The 17728-nt window shown below is 41.0% G+C and overlaps 1 long non-coding RNA gene across 1 annotated transcript; it reads right to left on the bottom strand.

The window, feature by feature from the left end:
* Nucleotides 1-4326: 4326 nt before the first annotated feature.
* On the bottom strand, nucleotides 4327-10624 carry LOC108514346 (uncharacterized). Its single transcript, XR_001881196.1, has 4 exons — nucleotides 10433-10624; nucleotides 8727-8849; nucleotides 7228-7279; nucleotides 4327-4552 (listed from the first exon to the last, which is right to left on the bottom strand). It is a non-coding gene; the product is annotated as an uncharacterized LOC108514346 (long non-coding RNA).
* Nucleotides 10625-17728: the final 7104 nt, after the last annotated feature.

The following is a 17728-nucleotide window of genomic DNA, read 5'->3' as shown; positions in this document are numbered from 1 at the left end:
GGGAAAGGTTGCAGTGAGCCAAGATGGTGCCATTGCACTCCAGCCTGGGCAACAAGAGCGAAACTCGGTCTCAAAAAAAAAAAAAAGAAAGAAAGAAAGAAAAGAAAATGTTCATAAATAAAAGAATGGAGGAAAACTTTAAGAAAACTTTTTTAAAAAAATCTAGCTTGGTGAGGTGGCTCACACTTGTAATCCTAGCACTTTGGGAGGCTGAGGTGGGCAGATTACCTCGCCTGAGGTCGCAAGTTTGAGACCAGCCTGGCCAACATGGTGAAACCCCATCTCTACTAAAAATACAAAAATTAGCTGGGTGTGGTGGCAGGCACCTGTAATTCCAGCTACTTGGGAGGCTGAGGCAAGAGAATCTCTTGAACCTGGGAGGCAGAAGTTGTAGAGAGCCGAGATCACACCACTGCACTCCAACCTGGGTGACAGTGCAAGACTCTCTCAAAAACAAACAAACAAACAATATCCTTTTCTATGTAGAAAACCCAAAATAATAAACAAAAAAAACTTTCTCCTGGAACTGATAAGCAATTATAACAAGGTTGCAAAATATAAGATTAACATACAAAAGTCAATCTATTTCTTATATGCAAGCCATAAACAAGTGGATTTTAAAGTAAAAACACAATACCATTTACATTAGCACCCTCCAAAAATGAAATAGTTCAGTATAAGTCTAACAAAATAAGTACAAGATCTATATAAGGAAAACTACAAATTCTAATTAAAGAAATCAGCCTGGGCATGGCTCATGCTTGTAATCCCAGTGCTTTGGGAGGCTCAGGTGGGAGGAATGCTTGAGGTCAGGAGTCTGAGACCAGTCTGGGCAATATAGCAAGACCCCATCTCTAAAAAAAAAAATTTAGCTGGGCATGGTGGTGCACACCTGTGGACCCAGTTACTTGGGAGGCTGAGGTGAGAGGATCACTTGAGCCCAGGAGCTTGAGGTTACAGTGAGATATGATCATACCACTGCACTCCAGCATGAGCAATAGAATGAATCTCTAAAATCAATCGATTGATTTTTATCTCTAAAAATCAATCAATCAATCAATCAAATAAATCAAAGAACAAAATAAATGGAAAGATAATCCATGTTCATGGATAAGAATACTCAATATTGTAATGTATCATCTCTTCTTTGATCTACATATTCAATGCAATCCCTGTCAAAATCCCCGTAAGTTATTTTTTGGATACTGACACACTTGCTCTACAGTTTGTATGGAGAGGCAAAAGACCCAGAATAGCCAAGACAACATCAAAAGACAAGAACAAAGTCAGAAGACTGACACCACTCAACTTCAAGACTTATTATAAAGCTACAGTAATAAAAAAGTGTGATGTTGATGAAATAGAACAATAGAACTATTCAGTTCTATCGTTTAAAATAGACCCACAAAAATATAGTCAACTGATCTTTGACAAAGGAGCAAAGGCAATACAATGAAGAAAAGATAGTCTCCAACAAAGAGTGCAGGAATAATGAATATCCACATGCCAAAAAAAAAATGAATCTAGACCCAAACCATATACCCTTCATAAAAATTAAGTCAAAATGGATTACAGACCTAAACATAAAATGCAAAACTAGAAAACTCCTAGAAAATAACACAGGAGAAAATCTAGGTGACTTTGGATAAGGTGATGGCTTTCTAGATATGGCACAAAGGCATGGTCTATGAAAGAAAGAACTGATAAGCTAAACTGTGAAAGACACTGTCAAGAGAATGAGATGACAAGCCACAGACTGGGAAAAAGTATTTGCAAAAGAAGGATCTGATAAAGGACTATTATCCAAAATATGCTAAGAATTTTTAAATCTCAACAATAAGAAAACAAACAACTTGGTTTAAAAATGGGCAAAAGACCTGAAAAGACACCTTTCCAAAGAAGATATACAGATAGCAAATAAGTATATGAAAAGATGCTCATATGTCATCAGGGAATTACAAATTTAAAACAATGACACACCACTACACACCTATTAGATGGGCCCAAACCCCAAAGATTGACAAAATCAAATACTGGCATAAATATGGAGCAACAGGAACTCTCGTTTATTGATGGTGGGAATGCAAAATGGTATAGCCACTTTGGAAGACAGTTTGGCAGTTTCCTAGAAAAGTAAACATATTTTTACCATGTGATCCAGCCATCATGCTCCGTGGCATTTACCTAAATGAAACGAAAACTTATGTCTACACAAAAACCTGTACATAGATGTTTACAGCAGCTTTATTCATAAATGCCAAAATTTGGAAGCAACCAAGATGCCCTTCAGTAGGTGAATGGATAAACTATGGGTCATCCAGACGATGGACTGTTATTCATTACTAAAAAGAAATTAGCTATCAAGGTATAAAAAGACATACAAGAAACTTAAATTGCACATTATTAAGTGCAAGAAGCCTATCTGAAAAGATAGCATGCCTATCTGAAAAGATAGCATACTATATGATTTCAACTAGATAACATTCTAGAAAAGGCAAAACTATGGAGTTTTACTTTTTTGCTTTTTTTTTTTTTTTTTTACAACCAGTAAAAAGATCACTGGTTGTCAGGGGTCAGTGGGGAGGGAAGGATGAATAGGTAGAGCACAGGGGACATTTTGGGCAGTAAAACTATTCCTTATGACACTACGATCATAGATGCATGTCATTATACATTTGCCCAAACCCACAGAATGCACAACACAAAGAGTGAACCCTAATGTGAACTGTGGAATTTGGGTTCTAATAATGTGTTGATGTAGGTTCATCAATTGTAACAAAGGTACCACTCTGGTGGGGGATGCTGATGATGGGGGAGGTTGTGCATGTGTGGGGACAGGGGTATATGGAAACCGTATATTTTCTGCTCAGTTTTGTTGTGAATCTAAAGCTGCTTTGAAAAACAAAGTCTACTAAATCAGTCAATTAATCCTTCACTATTTCACCATCTCCTTCACCTTACAGTGAAATCAAAATAACAAACAGGGATACAAGGCCCTGTGCAATCTGGCCTCCCTCCCCATTCCTGCCTCCCTCCCTCTTGCTTAGTCTGATCCAGCCATGCTGACCTCCTTGCCAGCTAGAATGCCAGGCACACTGCACCTCAGGGCCTTTGCACCTGCTGTGCTCTCTCCCAGGAACACTCTTCCCCAAGAGAGCCTCCCTGGTTCCCTGCCATCTTCCTTCAGGTCTTTATTCAAATGTCACCTTCTTCATGAGGCCTTCTCCATCACTCTAATTAAAAATGCAGCTTTGACTGGGCACAGTAGCTCACACCTGTAATCCTAGTGCTTTGGGAGGCCAAGACAGGAGGATCGCTTGAGTCCAGGAGTTCAAGACAAGCCTGGGCAACACAGCAAGACCCCACCTCTCCTAAAAATTTTAAAGAATTAGCAGGGCATGGAGGCACGTGCCTGTAGTCCCAGCTACTTAGGAGGCTGAGGCAGGAGATCACTTCAGCCTGGGAGTTTGAGGCTGCAGTGAGCTATGATCCTACCACTACACTCCGGCCTGGGTGACAGAGTGAGACCCTGTCTCTAAATTAAAAAAAAAAAAAATGCAGCTTTCCCCAACCCTTCCTATTTTCTTTCTTGCTTTATTTCTTACCAGAGAGTTCATAACCATCTAACATACTATGTATTTCACTTATTTCATTTCTTGGTCTGCCTCCCTCCCACTAGAATGTAAGCTCTGTGAGGGCAGAGATTGTTGCTGTTTTGTTTACTGCTACACCTCACTGCCATATCATAGAGCTCAGCACTTGGTAGGCTCTCAATATTTGTTGGATGAATAAATAAATAGCTTATGGCAAGTTCACTCATGCTTCCAAATATTTGCTGTGCTATTTTCTTTACTTGGAATGACATTCCTCCATTACTCTTCTGTGAAGTACACACTTTTTCAGGAGAAAAATCCCACTCAGCTTCGAAAATTCAGCTGAAGAAACCCTCTTCTGTGAAGTACACTCTGACCCTAGGCAGAACAGGTAGGAATCTCTTCTCTGAATTACCACAGTCCCATTATACTTCTGGTGGTCCCTTATCATAGTTTTTTGTAATCTGTATGGCCCCTTAGAAGGTTTGTATTCATCCTGTATTCAAAGGACCTTTGTACCTGGACTATAATCGCAGGCACTCAAAAGCATTTGTGAAATGAAATAGTAAATGAATGAATAACTTAGATAAAGCAACTAATATGTAGCTTAGTGTGAAGGCATTTAGTATGTACATAATTTAAAGAAGACACTTAAAGATACTCCTATGAAAGTCCATTTGATATTAATACTTTTTATTATACCTTACTCAAGATACAAGTTAGTGACTAATAATACACAAAGGTCAAGATAATTGCTTAGTAATTAACGTAAAAGGCTATGTTTGCTTTCATGTTTCTTTTACAATATTTCAAGAGCTTTTTTTTTTTAACTTTACCTGCTATTTGTGTTTCCATATTCATACTGGTTTAGCCTAGAGAGTATCACCGTGGGTGCTAAAGACTGGGCAGATTTGGTAAACAAAGCATTAATGCCAAAAACCACTGAGGGAAGGGGTGACCTGGAACAGACAAAAATAGCATGGGTCTATATCACATATGAATTACGTGTGTGTGTTTTATGTGTATGTTTTATATATATATATATATATCCATATATACAATTTGAATCTTTGAATCAAGAATCTCTTTGTGTATGAAGTCTTCCTTGATCCTAAGTAGACAATAATAAAAACAGTATAGTATTATAAAACATTAACCTTTTAGTTATAAAGGATTATAAAACTAGAAAAACCTAACTCTTTTTTAACATGTTTTTTTACTTTAAGTTCTGGGATACATGTGCTGAACATACAGGTTTGTTACATAGGTATAAATGTGCTGTGGTGGGAAAAACTTAACTCTTTTTCTTTTTTTAGAGACAGGGTTTGGCCATGTTGCCCAGGCTGGTCTTGAACTCTTGGCTTCAAGCCATCCTCACAATTTGGCCTCCCAAAAGTACTGGGATTATAGTCATGAGCCACTGTGCTCAGCCAGAATGTAAGTTTTTTTTTTGTTTTTTTTGTTTTTTTTAAAACAGGGTCTCACCCTGTCTCCCAGGCTGGAGTGCCGTAGCACAATCTCAGTTTGCTGCAGCCTTGAACTCCTGAGCCCAAGCGATCCTCCCACCTCAGCCTTAGCTGGGACTGCGGGCACGTGCCACCACACCCAGATAATTTTTGTATTTTTGGCGGGGGGAATGGGGTCTCTCCATGTTTCCCAGGCTGGTCTCGATCTCCTGGACTCAAACGATCCTCCCACCCTGGCCTCCCAAAGTGTTGGGATTATTTGGACATTGGCATTTGGTAAATGATAATGCCTTTCCCTTTCTCAGTGTTCAAGACATTTTATTTATTTATAACCTATCTAATTCAAAAGAATTTGAAAGGTGAAAAATGTTTACTAAAGTTGTGCTTATGTATTCATTCAAAAGAAGGAGTTCTGAGCTAGTCCGTTTTCCAGGTACAAAGGAGACAAAAGTGAAGACAGGGCCCTGGACTACACCCTGCCTGTCACCCAAATAATAACTTAGCAACAAAATCCTGCAACAGGAAAGGAATTATACAAAGAGAAGTCCGGGTAGCTGGCAAATCTTTCCTCAATTTAATTTGCATTAAAAATAAAAGATGGGGCTGGGCGCAGTGGTTGACATCCATAATCCCGGCACTTTTGGGAGGCCAAGAAGGAGGATCGATTGAGGCCAGGAGTTCAAGACCAGCCTGGGCAACATAGCGAGATCCTCATCTCTACAACACATATATATTTAAAAATTAGCTGGGCATGGTAGTGTGCACCTATATAGTCCTAGCTACTCGGGAGACTGAGGCTGGAGGATCCCCTGAGCCCAGGAGTTTAAGGCTGAAATGAGCTATGATCACACCACCACACTTCAGCCTGAGCAACAGAGCAAGACCCTGTCTCGAAAACAAACAAACAAACAAACAAAAGAGGCTTTGCAGTATAAATGTTTTGACAGAACTAATAAAGAATGTGCCTCTGGCTGGCTGGGCGTGGTAGCTCACGCCTGTAATCCCAGCACTTTAGGAGGCTGAGGTGGGCGTATCATCAGGTCAGGAGTTTGGGACCAGCCTGCCCAATATCATGAAACCCCATCTCTACTAAAAATACAAAAAAATTGGCCAGGCATGGTGGTGTGCGCCTGTAATTCCAGCTGTTCAGGAGGCTGAGGCAGGAGAATCGCTTGAACCTGGGAGGCAGAGGTGGCAGTGAGCCAAGATTACACCACTGTACTCCAGCCTGGGTGACAGAGCAAGACTCTGTCTTAAAAAAAAAAAAAAAGAATGTGCCTCTGTCTTAAAATAATACATTCCTCTCTAATATGCAAAATAGGACACATATGAGAAAATATTTGCCAATCAAGTACATTTTATAGCTGATCTAAAGTGCTTACAATCATACCAAAGAATAGAACCTCTCATCATTGGCTTAGGCTTTTTCAAGTAAGAAAGGATAAGATGAACTTTGATTTTTAATTTTAATTCTTGCAATGTCACCGAGTAAAGGTCATTTTGCCCAATCGTCCCGTGTAATAAGGCATATTGGCATATGTAGAACATACAGCTAACTGAGATTCCACTTTGGTTTCTGAGATTTAACCCTGTTATAATATTGGCTATGTGAACCTGAGAAATGAAAAACTGTGATGTCCTTTCGGAAATGGGGAAAAGTTGCCCAAGGCAAACAAGCACGAATATCTGATTATATTCTGCCCCCTGGTTCCTAGCGATGCCTCTTATGATTGTCTTTCAGATATATGATTTGGCCGGGCGCGGTGGCTCAAGCCTGTAATCCCAGCACTTTGGGAGGCCGAGACGGGCGGATCACGAGGTCAGGAGATCGAGACCATCCTGGCTAATATGGTGAAACCCCGTCTCTACTAAAAAATACAAAAGCTAGCCGGGCGAGGTGGCTGGCGCCTGTAGTCCCAGCTGCTCGGGAGGCTGAGGCAGGAGAATGGCGTAAACCCGGGAGGCGGAGCTTGCAGTGAGCTGAGATCCGGCCACTGCACTCCAGCCCGGGCAACAGAGCGAGACTCCGTCCAAAAAAAAAAAAAAAAAAAAAAAAAAAAAAAAAAAGATATATGATTTGTAGTGGCAATATAACTGAGGTATGGAGACTGATAGGTCCTGCCTACATGTGATATTTTTGTAGCTAACATTTGAATAAATATACTTACCATGTCAACTAGTGGCAGGGTAAACAAGGAAACCGAAGCTTGCACAATAACCCTAGAAAAAATGTTAAAACACATATGAGAATTTTACAACTAGGAGGCACAACTTTTGTTAAAAAAGAATAAAATGAAAGTTGACATTTGATTTGCAAGAAGATAAGAAATGATATACTATAAAAGTAAAGCTATATTAGACATACACTTCTATCCTCCCAAATATTATATATCTGTGAATATATAATTCTCTTTTAAAAATGTAATAACTGCTTCCACTTGGGAATTTTAAAATGATTTTATGCTTCTTCCTCATTCCAAATGACTAAACTCATTTAATCTGCTTAAATTATTAATAGATTCTAAAGGACAGGACATGCCAGAGAAATTAATCACACAGACATCTTTCTCTTGATATCAGAAATAGGATACATTAAGAACTGAGAAAGGGCATATAGCATTTTAATTATGATAGAAGAATAAAATGAGGGGATGGTTTAAGTGAAAAAAGCAAACAAATTTTCATTCTAAAAATTATTATAAAATATCATTTTACATACTATACAGCCAGGGCCACCCTTACAGACTTATAGAATAGTTATCTATGTAGGGTTCTAATGTCTTGAAGTTTCACAGGGATTCAATCATTTGAGTCAATTATTACAGTCTCCACTACCAGTTTGTTCAAAATGCAAATACGTCTTCATGAAAATTTTCTCAAGTTGTTCCAGCAGGGACCTGAATAGAATTTATAATTCATTCACCCAAAATGAGTGGCTCACGCCTGTAATCCTACACTTTGGAAAGCTGAGGCGGGTGGATCACTTGAGGTCAGGAGTTCAAGACCAGACTGGCCAACATGGTGAAACCCCATCTCTACTAAAATACAAAATTAGCCAGGCGTGGTGGCTGGCGCCTGTAGTCCCAGCTACTCGGGAGGCTGAGGCAAAACAAAACAAAACAAAACAAAACCTTTTCTTTTTTTTTCTTTTTTGAGATAGGAACTCACTCTGCTGCCCAGGCTGGAGTGCAGTAGCATGATTTCAGCTCACTGTAGCATCCACCTCTTGGGCTAAGGTGATCCTGCCGCCTCAGCTTCCTGAATATCTGAGACTACAGGAGTGCACCACCACACCTGGCTAAATTTTTATTCTGTGTAGAGACAGGTTTTGCCATGTTGCCCAGGCTGGTCTTGAACTCCTGGGTTCAAGTGATCCTCCCACCTCAGCCTCTCAAAGTGCTGGGAGTATAGGTGTGAGCCATTGTGCCTGGCCCAAAACACATTTTCTAAGGACCAACTATTTGGAGGAACCACAGTAGGTAATGGGCCACAGTGATAAGAGACTAGACCCTATTCACAATAAACTCAATCCAGTGGGGACCATAGATAGTCGCAGGTAGAGGGAAAAGCACCACAGCAGAAGTAAGCATAGGGCACTGGAGTCACATAGGAGGGCCACCTAATCCAGATGAGGAAGTCAGGGAAGGCTTCCCAGAGAAGCACATACCTGAGCTGTGGCCTAAGACACATGAGGACAGAGCCAAGCAAGAAATGGGGAACAGTTTTCCAGGCACAGGGAACAGCATCTTCTAGATACAGAGGTGTCTGAACCAGGAACTACGAAGTATTTCTGTGTGGCAGAGAGTACAGTGTAAGTTGAGGAGTAACAAGAAATGAAGGTGAAGGCCGGGCACAGTGGCTCACACCTGTAATCCCAGCACTTTGGGATGCCACGGAGAGCAGATCGCTTGAGCCCAGGAGTTCAACACCAGCCTGGGCAACATGGCAAAAACCCATCTCCACAAAAAATAAAAATTAAGCTGGGCATGGTAGTGCACACCTGTATTCCCAGCTACTTAGGAGGCTGAGGTGGGAGGATCACCTGAGCCTGGGAGGTGGAGGCTGTAGTGGGCCATGATCGTGCCACTGTACTCTAGCCTGGGCAACAGAGCAAGACCCTGTCTCAGAAAAAAAAAAAGAAATGAAGATGAAAAGATAAAGAGGGACTATATAACCAGACATCATATGTCATCATTTCGAAATACCCTGAAAGCAGTAAGAAGCCACTTAAGATTATTAAGCAAAGGTACCTGGGAGGCTGAGGCAGGAGAATGGCATGAACCCAGGAGGCGGAGCTTGCAGTGAGCTGAGATCGTGCCACTGCACTCCAGCCTGGGTGACAGAGTGAGATTCCGTCTCAAAAAAAGAAAAAAAGAAAAAGAAAAAGAAAAAAAAAAAGGATTATTAAGCAGAGGAAGAGCATGTTATTCTAGAAGCAATATGAGAGAGGGAGTTGGAGAGACTGGAGACTATAAACTAGGGGTTTATATGGGAAGACTGTATCCTATTCCATGTAAGAAATGAGCTATAGGAATGTCAGTGGAACTGAGAAGAGATGGATTCAGGGCACATTAGGGAGATAAAACTGCTGACAATTAACAGTGTGTTGGACCTAGGTGTCAAAGAAGAGAGAAAAGGCAAAGACAACGTCTCAGTCTCTGACTTGAGAAACCAGATAGATGGCAGAGCCATTTCCAGAGACGACAAATAATGACAAAAGAGCAGATTTGGCAGCAAGATCCTTGATTTGGACCTGCGGAATTTGAGATGCCCGCGATGGAGGCAAAGTGGGTGCTTGGAGGAGGAGGAGAGGTTGCAGAAATAGGAGGAAGAGTTGAAGGAGGAATAGAAGGCCAGCCTCTTTTATACATGGCAGCAGTATTTACTAAATGCTGAATTTTTTTGAGACAGGGTCTCACTCTGTCACCTAGGCTGAATGGAGTGCAGTGGTGCCATCATAGCTCACTATGACTTGAATTCGTGGGCTCAAATATGATCCTCCTGCCTCAACCACTGGAGTAGCTGGGACTACAGGCATGTGCCACCAAAAAATTTTAAAATTTTTTGTAGAGATGGGGTCTTACTCTGTTGCCCAGGCTAGTCTCAAACTCTTGGCCTTAAGCAATCCTCCCACCTTAGCCTTCCAAGTAAATTTTTTAATAGGTTAAAAAAAGTAAGTTTACTACAAAATTTAATGTATAAAACTCCCTCAAAAAACAAGCCGTTAACATTCAGACAATTTGTCAGAAAGGTACAATGACCTTGCCTAGAAATGAGTATTAAACTCAGTCCAGATCAAAAATATTTCACTGCTTGAAAGGGCAAATGGTAAAATTTAGTGTAATTTTGAGACTGGAACCAGCATTTACTTACATGATAATAGTGAGATAAAGAGCCAAACAGTAATAGTATTGCTTTCCCAGGAGTAACATGACAGTGGAGGCTGTTCCTTCTAGATAGAAAGAAATTAAGATGATCTTATAGTAACCAAACTTTTTCAGCCAGGACTGACTGAAAAGTACAAGGCACTGAAATGGAAACAGAATGGCATTGTGTTAAGATGGAACTCCATGCATTATTAAGCTTACTCACTCTTGCTGATGACAAAATAAACGTTCTTATTGCAAAATAAATTGCTGGCTAGGTGCAGTGACTCATGCCTATAATCCCAGTAGTTTGGGAGGCCAAGGTAGGAGGATTGCTTTAGCCCAGCAGTTCATGACCAGCCTGGGCAACATGGTGAAACTCTATTTCTACAAATAATACAAAAATTAGCTGAGTGTGGTGATGTACAGCTGTAGTCCCAGCTACTAGGGAGGCTGAGGTGGGAGGATTGCTTCAGTCCAGGAGGTTGAGGCTATAATGCGCTATGATCATACCCACTGCACCCCAACCTGAGTGACAAGAGCAAGACCCTGTCTCAAAAAATACTTAATAAATAAATTTGCTTCTGAACTATAGTATCAATTGAAACACACAACTAAAACTATCTTGCTTAGAAATGCCATTATTATCAATATATATCAAAAATTGATTATGAATAATAACTTTTTTTTTTTGAGACAGAGTCTCAAATCTGTCATCCAGGCTGAAGTGCAGTGGCATGATCTTGGCTTAGTGCAATCTTTGCCTCCCAGGTTCAAGCAATTCTCATGCCTCAGCATCCTGAATAGCTGGGATTACAGGCAAGCACCACTGTGCCTGGCTAACTTCTGTATTTTTAGCGTTTCACCATGTTGGCCAGGCTGGTCTCAAACTCCTAGGTGCAAGTGATCTGCCTGCCTGGACCTCCCAAAATGTTAGGATTACAGGTGTGAGCCACCACATCTTGCCTGAAATGTACTTTTTACCCCAAAATCAAGCATCAGAAGAAAACAAGAGTTAGCATTCCAGGTTACTGTGTCCTGCCTAACTTTATATATTTTTATCATTACAACAGATTCATTTTAAGAGCTCAGACTTAGATTTTTTGCATTTCTTGCTATTAATGAAAAAGTTCATTGTTCTAGACTGAAAAGTTTATGCTAAATACACGTATGTATATTAACAAAGATCAGAAGATACTCTTTGTTTTCAATAAAAAAGCACACATTGTTTATCCCTGAAAAGTTTTCACTAACCAAATGTATGTGCATTATAATTAGAAGAGAATGTTGAATGATGTAAGTAGAATACAGATGTTCTTTAGTAAACATAAGGGTTTTTTTCCCCTGACTGATTTTTTGACTTACTTTTCTACTTGTAAAGAACAAGAGTTCATTTTCTGGATACTAAAAAACAATGGATCAGTGACTGATGTGGTCCAAGGCATTTCTTAGAGTTCTGTAAGAGGAAGTATGTTAAACACCCCAACAAGTCCAATTATATTCTTAAATATTATTATAATATTATAAAGTAACACATTTCCACATATTGAAATGCAGCTGCTGTTTCTCCATCTCTAGTACATAAACATACAAAATACAAGAAGTTAATAATGTAAGAAATATGTGGTAGAGTGGAATGTGCAAGATTTTTTTTAGAGACAAGGTATTACTGTGTTGCCCAGCCTGGTCTCAAATTCCTGGGCTCAAGCGGTCATCCCAAGTAGTTGACTACAGGCATGCACCACCACGTCTGGCTAAAAAATGAAAGATTTTGAAATCAGATGTCCCTAGATTTAAATTCCAGCTTTGCCACTTTTACCAGCTATTTCTTCATAGAGAAGTTACCTTACCTAAGAGGCATTTCCCCCAAGACAAACTTTCTCCCTCTCTCTCTCTCTCTCTCGCTCTCTCGCTCTCGCTCTCCTCCATTTCTCTTCTCTTACCTAGCACCATACTCAACATATAAGGTACTTAATAATTGGTAGCTGTTTTTCTTGTGTCCAATATAAAAAAGATATAAGCCAATGATGAGTAGTATTACAAAAATCATGAAAGAAAAGAGAAAGACTGCCTTTTTTTTTTTTTTTTTTTAACTAAAATAAAGCCTTCTACAAATGAAAGATTTTGGCTCTCCATTCAACAGTGTGTTCCAACATAAGTGTTGGCAAACCTATGCCGACATCAAAACAGACGGATAAAGGCAGTGCCGTGCTCACAGTGAAAGTCTAATAGGTATCTGCTGTGTTGAGATGGCTGTACATAATAAGAGCTAACATTTCTAGAGGGTTTATTGTGCCAGGAACCATTTTAAGTACTTTGGATGTTTTAATTCATTTAACCCTCATAATACTTTCCTTAGGTAGGCACTATGTTTTTTGTTGTTGTTTGTTTGTTTGTTTTTGAGACAGGGTCTTGCTCTCTCATCCAGGCTGGAGTGCAGTGGCACAGTCATAGTTCCCTGCAGCTTTGACCTCCTGGGCTCAAGTGATTCTCCCACCTCAGCCTCCCAAGTAGCTGGGACTCCAGATGTGTGCCACTATGCCTGGCTAATTTTTAAATTTTTTATAGACAGCATCTCACTATGTTGCCCAGGGTGGTCTTAAACTCCTAGGATCAAGCGACCCTCCCACCTTAGCTTCCCAAAGTACTGGGAGCCATTGTGCCCAGTCCCGTAGGTACTATTTTGATCCTCATTTTACAGATGAGGAAACTGAGGCACAGAGAAGTAGAGTAACTTACCCAGGATTGCACAGCTAGTAAGTGGAGAGCCAGGCTCCTCCTGGGCAGAGTACAGATCCATGCTTTTAACCCAGTTACTCCTCTGCCTCGCTGGGGAGTGTAATGTGGAAGAGTGACAGACCTATACCAACAGTTATTAGGGAGACAGAACATTTGTTCATCCTTTTCTCCTTTATTTATTCAACTCCTCAAAAACAAAGCCAGCCTAAGGCTGGGTGCAGTGGCTTATGCCTGTAATCCCAGCACTTTGGAAGGCCAAGGCAGGCGAATCACTTGAGGTCAGGAGTTGGGAGACGAGCCTGGCCAACATGGTGAAACCCCATTTCTACTAAAACTACAAAAATTAGCCAGGTGCGGTGGCACATGCCTGTAATCCCAGCTACTTGGGAGGCTGAGGCAGGAGAATTGCTTGAATCTGGGAGGCGGAGATTGCAGTGAACTGAGACCACACCACTGCACTCCAGCCTGAGTGACAGAGTGAGACTGTCTCAAAAAAAAAAAGAAAGAAGAAAGAAAGAAAGAAAGAAAGAAAGAAAGAAAGAAAGAAAGAAAGAAAGAAAGAAAGAAAGAAAGAAAGAAAGAAAGAAAGAAAGAAAGAAAGAAAGAGGGAGGGAGGGAGGGAAGGAGGAAGGAAGGAAGGAGAGAGAAAAAGAAAATGAAACATAGTGCTCACCTTCATTATTTTACCCAATAAAGTGTTAAAGAGACTTAGCCAAATAAATAAATTCAGATTTATAAATAAATTCAGATCAATAAAAAATTGGAAAGACAGATTCCAATGAGCTGTCTTTTTTTTTGAGGCAGAGTCTTGCTCTGTTGCCCAGGCTGGTGTGCAGTGGCACCATCTCGGCTCACTGCAACCTCTACCTCTCAGGTTCAAGCAATTCTCTGCCTCAGCCTCCCGAGTAGCTGGGATTACTGGCACCTGCCACCATGCCCGGCTAATTTTTTGTATTTTTAGTAGAGACGGGGGTTTCACCATCTTGGCCAGGCTGGTCTTGAACTCCTGACCTCATGATCCACCCACCTCAGCCTCCCAAAGTGCTGGGATTACAGGCAGGAGCCACTGCACCCGCCAAGCTGTCATTTTTTACCACAATAATTTACACGTGTTAATTCTCTAGAAATTAAGAATAAATTTAAAGCAACTTTGGATTTTCTTTTATTTTTTGTAGAGACAGGGTTTCGCCATGTTGCCCAGGATAGTCTTGAACTCCTGGGCTTAAGCAATCTGCCTGCCTCGTCCTCCCAAAGAGCCAGGATTACAGACGTGAGCCACCACGCCCAGGCTTACATAAGAATTTAACAATTTTTTTTCAACCTGGTGAAGAGGAGAAACTATAGGCAAGTACTATACATGATTTAAAGTAAGAAAGTATATATAGCCTAGAATCTGGTAGCAAATAACAAGCAGAGACAGGAAATCAAACAGCTTCCCATTCTTGGTGGTTAAACAGAGGAGCAAACAGCCTGACAAACTTCAAATTGCTTTGAAAGGAGAGCATCATTTTATCATGCACACACAGTACCTGGACTATATTGACAAGCCAGACATGAAATTCCATTTGGTATGCTCTGCTAAATAAATGATGTAAGCACAGTACATTTTAGAGACAGAATCTTAAAGTATACAGCTCTAAAGTTACCACCTCCCTTTTCTCATCTGTAAGAATAAGAATCTCTTCCTCCAAGATTGTTATGAGGATCACGTCATGTAATATACACAATGCACTTGGCAATAGTCCATGGCACATGGTAAACTCTCAAAACTGTGGGTTACCATTATTATGGCACATACAGTAATTATAAAGACCTTGGGATAATAGCAGACAGGCAAATTCTATTCTATATACTTTACTTAAGAAATTGTGGTGGGCCGAATACTGTGGCTCATGCTTGCAATCCCAACACTTTGGAAAGAAAGGAAGACTGCTTGACCCCAGGGGTTCAAGACCAACGTGGGGAACATGGCTGGTCTTGAAAAACACTGTCTCTACAAAAAATAAAAAAACTTAGCTAGGTATGGTGGTGCATGCCTGTGGTTCCAGCTACTCAGGAGGCTGAGGTAGGAGGAAAGCTTGAGCCCAAGAGATCAAGGCTGCAGTGAGCCATGACTGTGCCACTGCACTCCAGCCTGGGTGACAGAGCACGACACTGTCTCTAAAAAAATAAAGAAATAAAAATAAATAAATTGTGGCAACACTTAAAACATTTTAGAACTATTTCTATCCCAAATGGCTTAACGATTTTTGAAAGCTGGTAAACAGTAAAAACTAGTCTATCTAGAATAACCTGTTCCCTGAAGAGTATTGCTAAGATGTTTTCTTATCTTTGTGAAAACAGGAAAAACCTGTAACACAGGCGAGGTAAAGCCATATTTTTAGAGGACATATTTAGGTTAAGGGGAACAACGTATCAGCTCTCCAAATGGTATAATAAGCAGCAGACCAGTATATTTTTTGAAGAGGACATGACCTCTACAATAATGGTCATGACCATGGAATTTTAATAGTGCTCTGAAATTCCAGGACTCAGGCTTTTAGCCAAGTGTTTTGAAACTTGACCAACTAACTCTTCTTCCACGTGATAGTCACAGAAATCTTAAACACCCAAATAAAGCAAAACGACACGCTCACGGGAAGCTGTTTTCTTCCATAGTTCTGCTGAGGCTTAAAGGAGAAAGCTGAGAGGAACAAAATTCCACAGCAAAAATGTTTAAAATATCACATTGTTCAGTTCTCACTGGGGTCTCTTTCCTTTTTCCCTGTTGTCTTTTTTTTTTTTTTTTTTTTGAGACAGAGTCTTGCTCTGTCACCCAGGCTGGAGTACGGTGTGATCTCAGCTCACCGCAACCTCCGCCTCCTGGGTTCAAGCGATTCTCCTGCCTCAGCCTCCTGAGTAGCTGGGATCCGCCACCAAGCCCGGCTAGTTGTTGTATTTTTAGTAGAGACAGGGTTTCACCGTGTTGGCCAGGCTGGTCTCAAACTCCTGACCTCTAGTGATCCACCCAGCTCAGCCTCCCAAAGTGCCGGGATTACAGGCGTGGGCCACTGTGCTCGATCTTGTCTCTTTTTTCCATTATGTTTCTACTGAATCTTGTATACTATCTGGAGCTCTGAATCTTTGGGTCTTTTAATAACTGTGTGTCGGCCGGGTGCGGTGGCTAATGCCTGTAATCCCAGCACTTTGGGAGTCTGAGGCAGGCTGATCACAAGGTCAGAAGGTCGAGACCAGCCTGAACAACATGTTGAAACCTCGTCTCTACCAAAAATACAAAAATTAGCCAGGTGTGGTGGCGCGCACCTATAATTCCAGCTACTCAGGAGGCTGAGGTAGAACCGAGAGGGCGAGTGTTGCAGTGAGCTGAGATCACACCACTGCATTCCATCTTGGGTGACAGAACGAGACTCCGTCTCAAACAAACAAACAAAAAACTGTGTGTCACTTTTTAAAACTACTGATGAAATCAGGTTTCTAATATCATCACCCAGCTAAGAGTTAAATCTCTAATCCCTGCAGGAAAAATTATCACAAATTATAAATCGTAAAGAACATAATTATAACAATTATAATAATCATAAAGAACACAAAGAACTATTACATACCTGTGGGCAAATAAAGCCTGTCCCCTACATAATGCTCCTTATGGAAGAAGATAGTACATCTCTGAGAATGAGAATATCTGCGAAGATCATCATGAAGTTGCTGAAGAAGGTTAAAGACTGGAAAGAAATTCATGATCAGAAAAAGGTAAAAGTATTTCTGGGACAAGATCTGTCTCACGGATAAAATGACAGGAGTCCAGGTGAGATCCTGTTCAGACTCCAAGAGAAGGTTCTCTTTGGGGCTTCTTTTAGGTTCAAAATGCCTCACATGATACATCCCAGTGTAAAGGCTGGCAGCAGCAAGGAAAGCAATGACAATGGCAACAGCCTGGAAATGGGGCAAAATTTCCATGTTATTAGAGATCAGGCCACAGAAGAGGATACCAGTAGAGCCCAGAAGTGATGCCACTTGGTTAATTTTAATAAGCTGAAGCCAACTTTCATGTCTAGTGAAAATCTATGCAAACAGTTTACATTGGGCTTGTTGGACACAGGTGAGCGTGCTATCAAAAGCACATAACGATACCACCAGGTGAAGTCCACTAAGCCAGTCACCTTCTTAATAGTATTTCCAAGGAAACCACAGGAGCAGGAAGGCTACTGCATAGAAAGGGACACAGTACAAGACAGAAATATGACGACTTGAACAGCATTTAGCCTTAGAGTTGTTGGGAAAATATCCAGTCAGGTCATTAAGAACATTCCATATCATTAAAATTATCTAGGAAGGGCCGGGCGCGGTGGCTCAAGCCTGTAATCCCAGCACTTTGGGAGGCTGAGACGGGCGGATCACGAGGTCAGGAGATCGAGACCATCCTGGCTAACACGGTGAAACCCCGTCTCTACTAAAAATACAAAAAAACTAGCCGGGCGAGGTGGCGGGCGCCTGTAGTCCCAGCTACTCGGGAGGCTGAGGCAGGAGAATGGCGTAAACCCGGGAGGCGGAGCTTGCAGTGAGC

The sequence above is a fragment of the Rhinopithecus bieti genome, unplaced genomic scaffold, assembly GCF_001698545.2.
Source record: "Rhinopithecus bieti isolate Rb0 unplaced genomic scaffold, ASM169854v2 scaffold_1918, whole genome shotgun sequence".
NCBI lineage: Eukaryota > Metazoa > Chordata > Mammalia > Primates > Cercopithecidae > Rhinopithecus > Rhinopithecus bieti.
The sequence above is the reverse complement of the archived record's forward strand: the minus strand, read 5'-3'. Positions and strand labels throughout refer to the sequence as shown.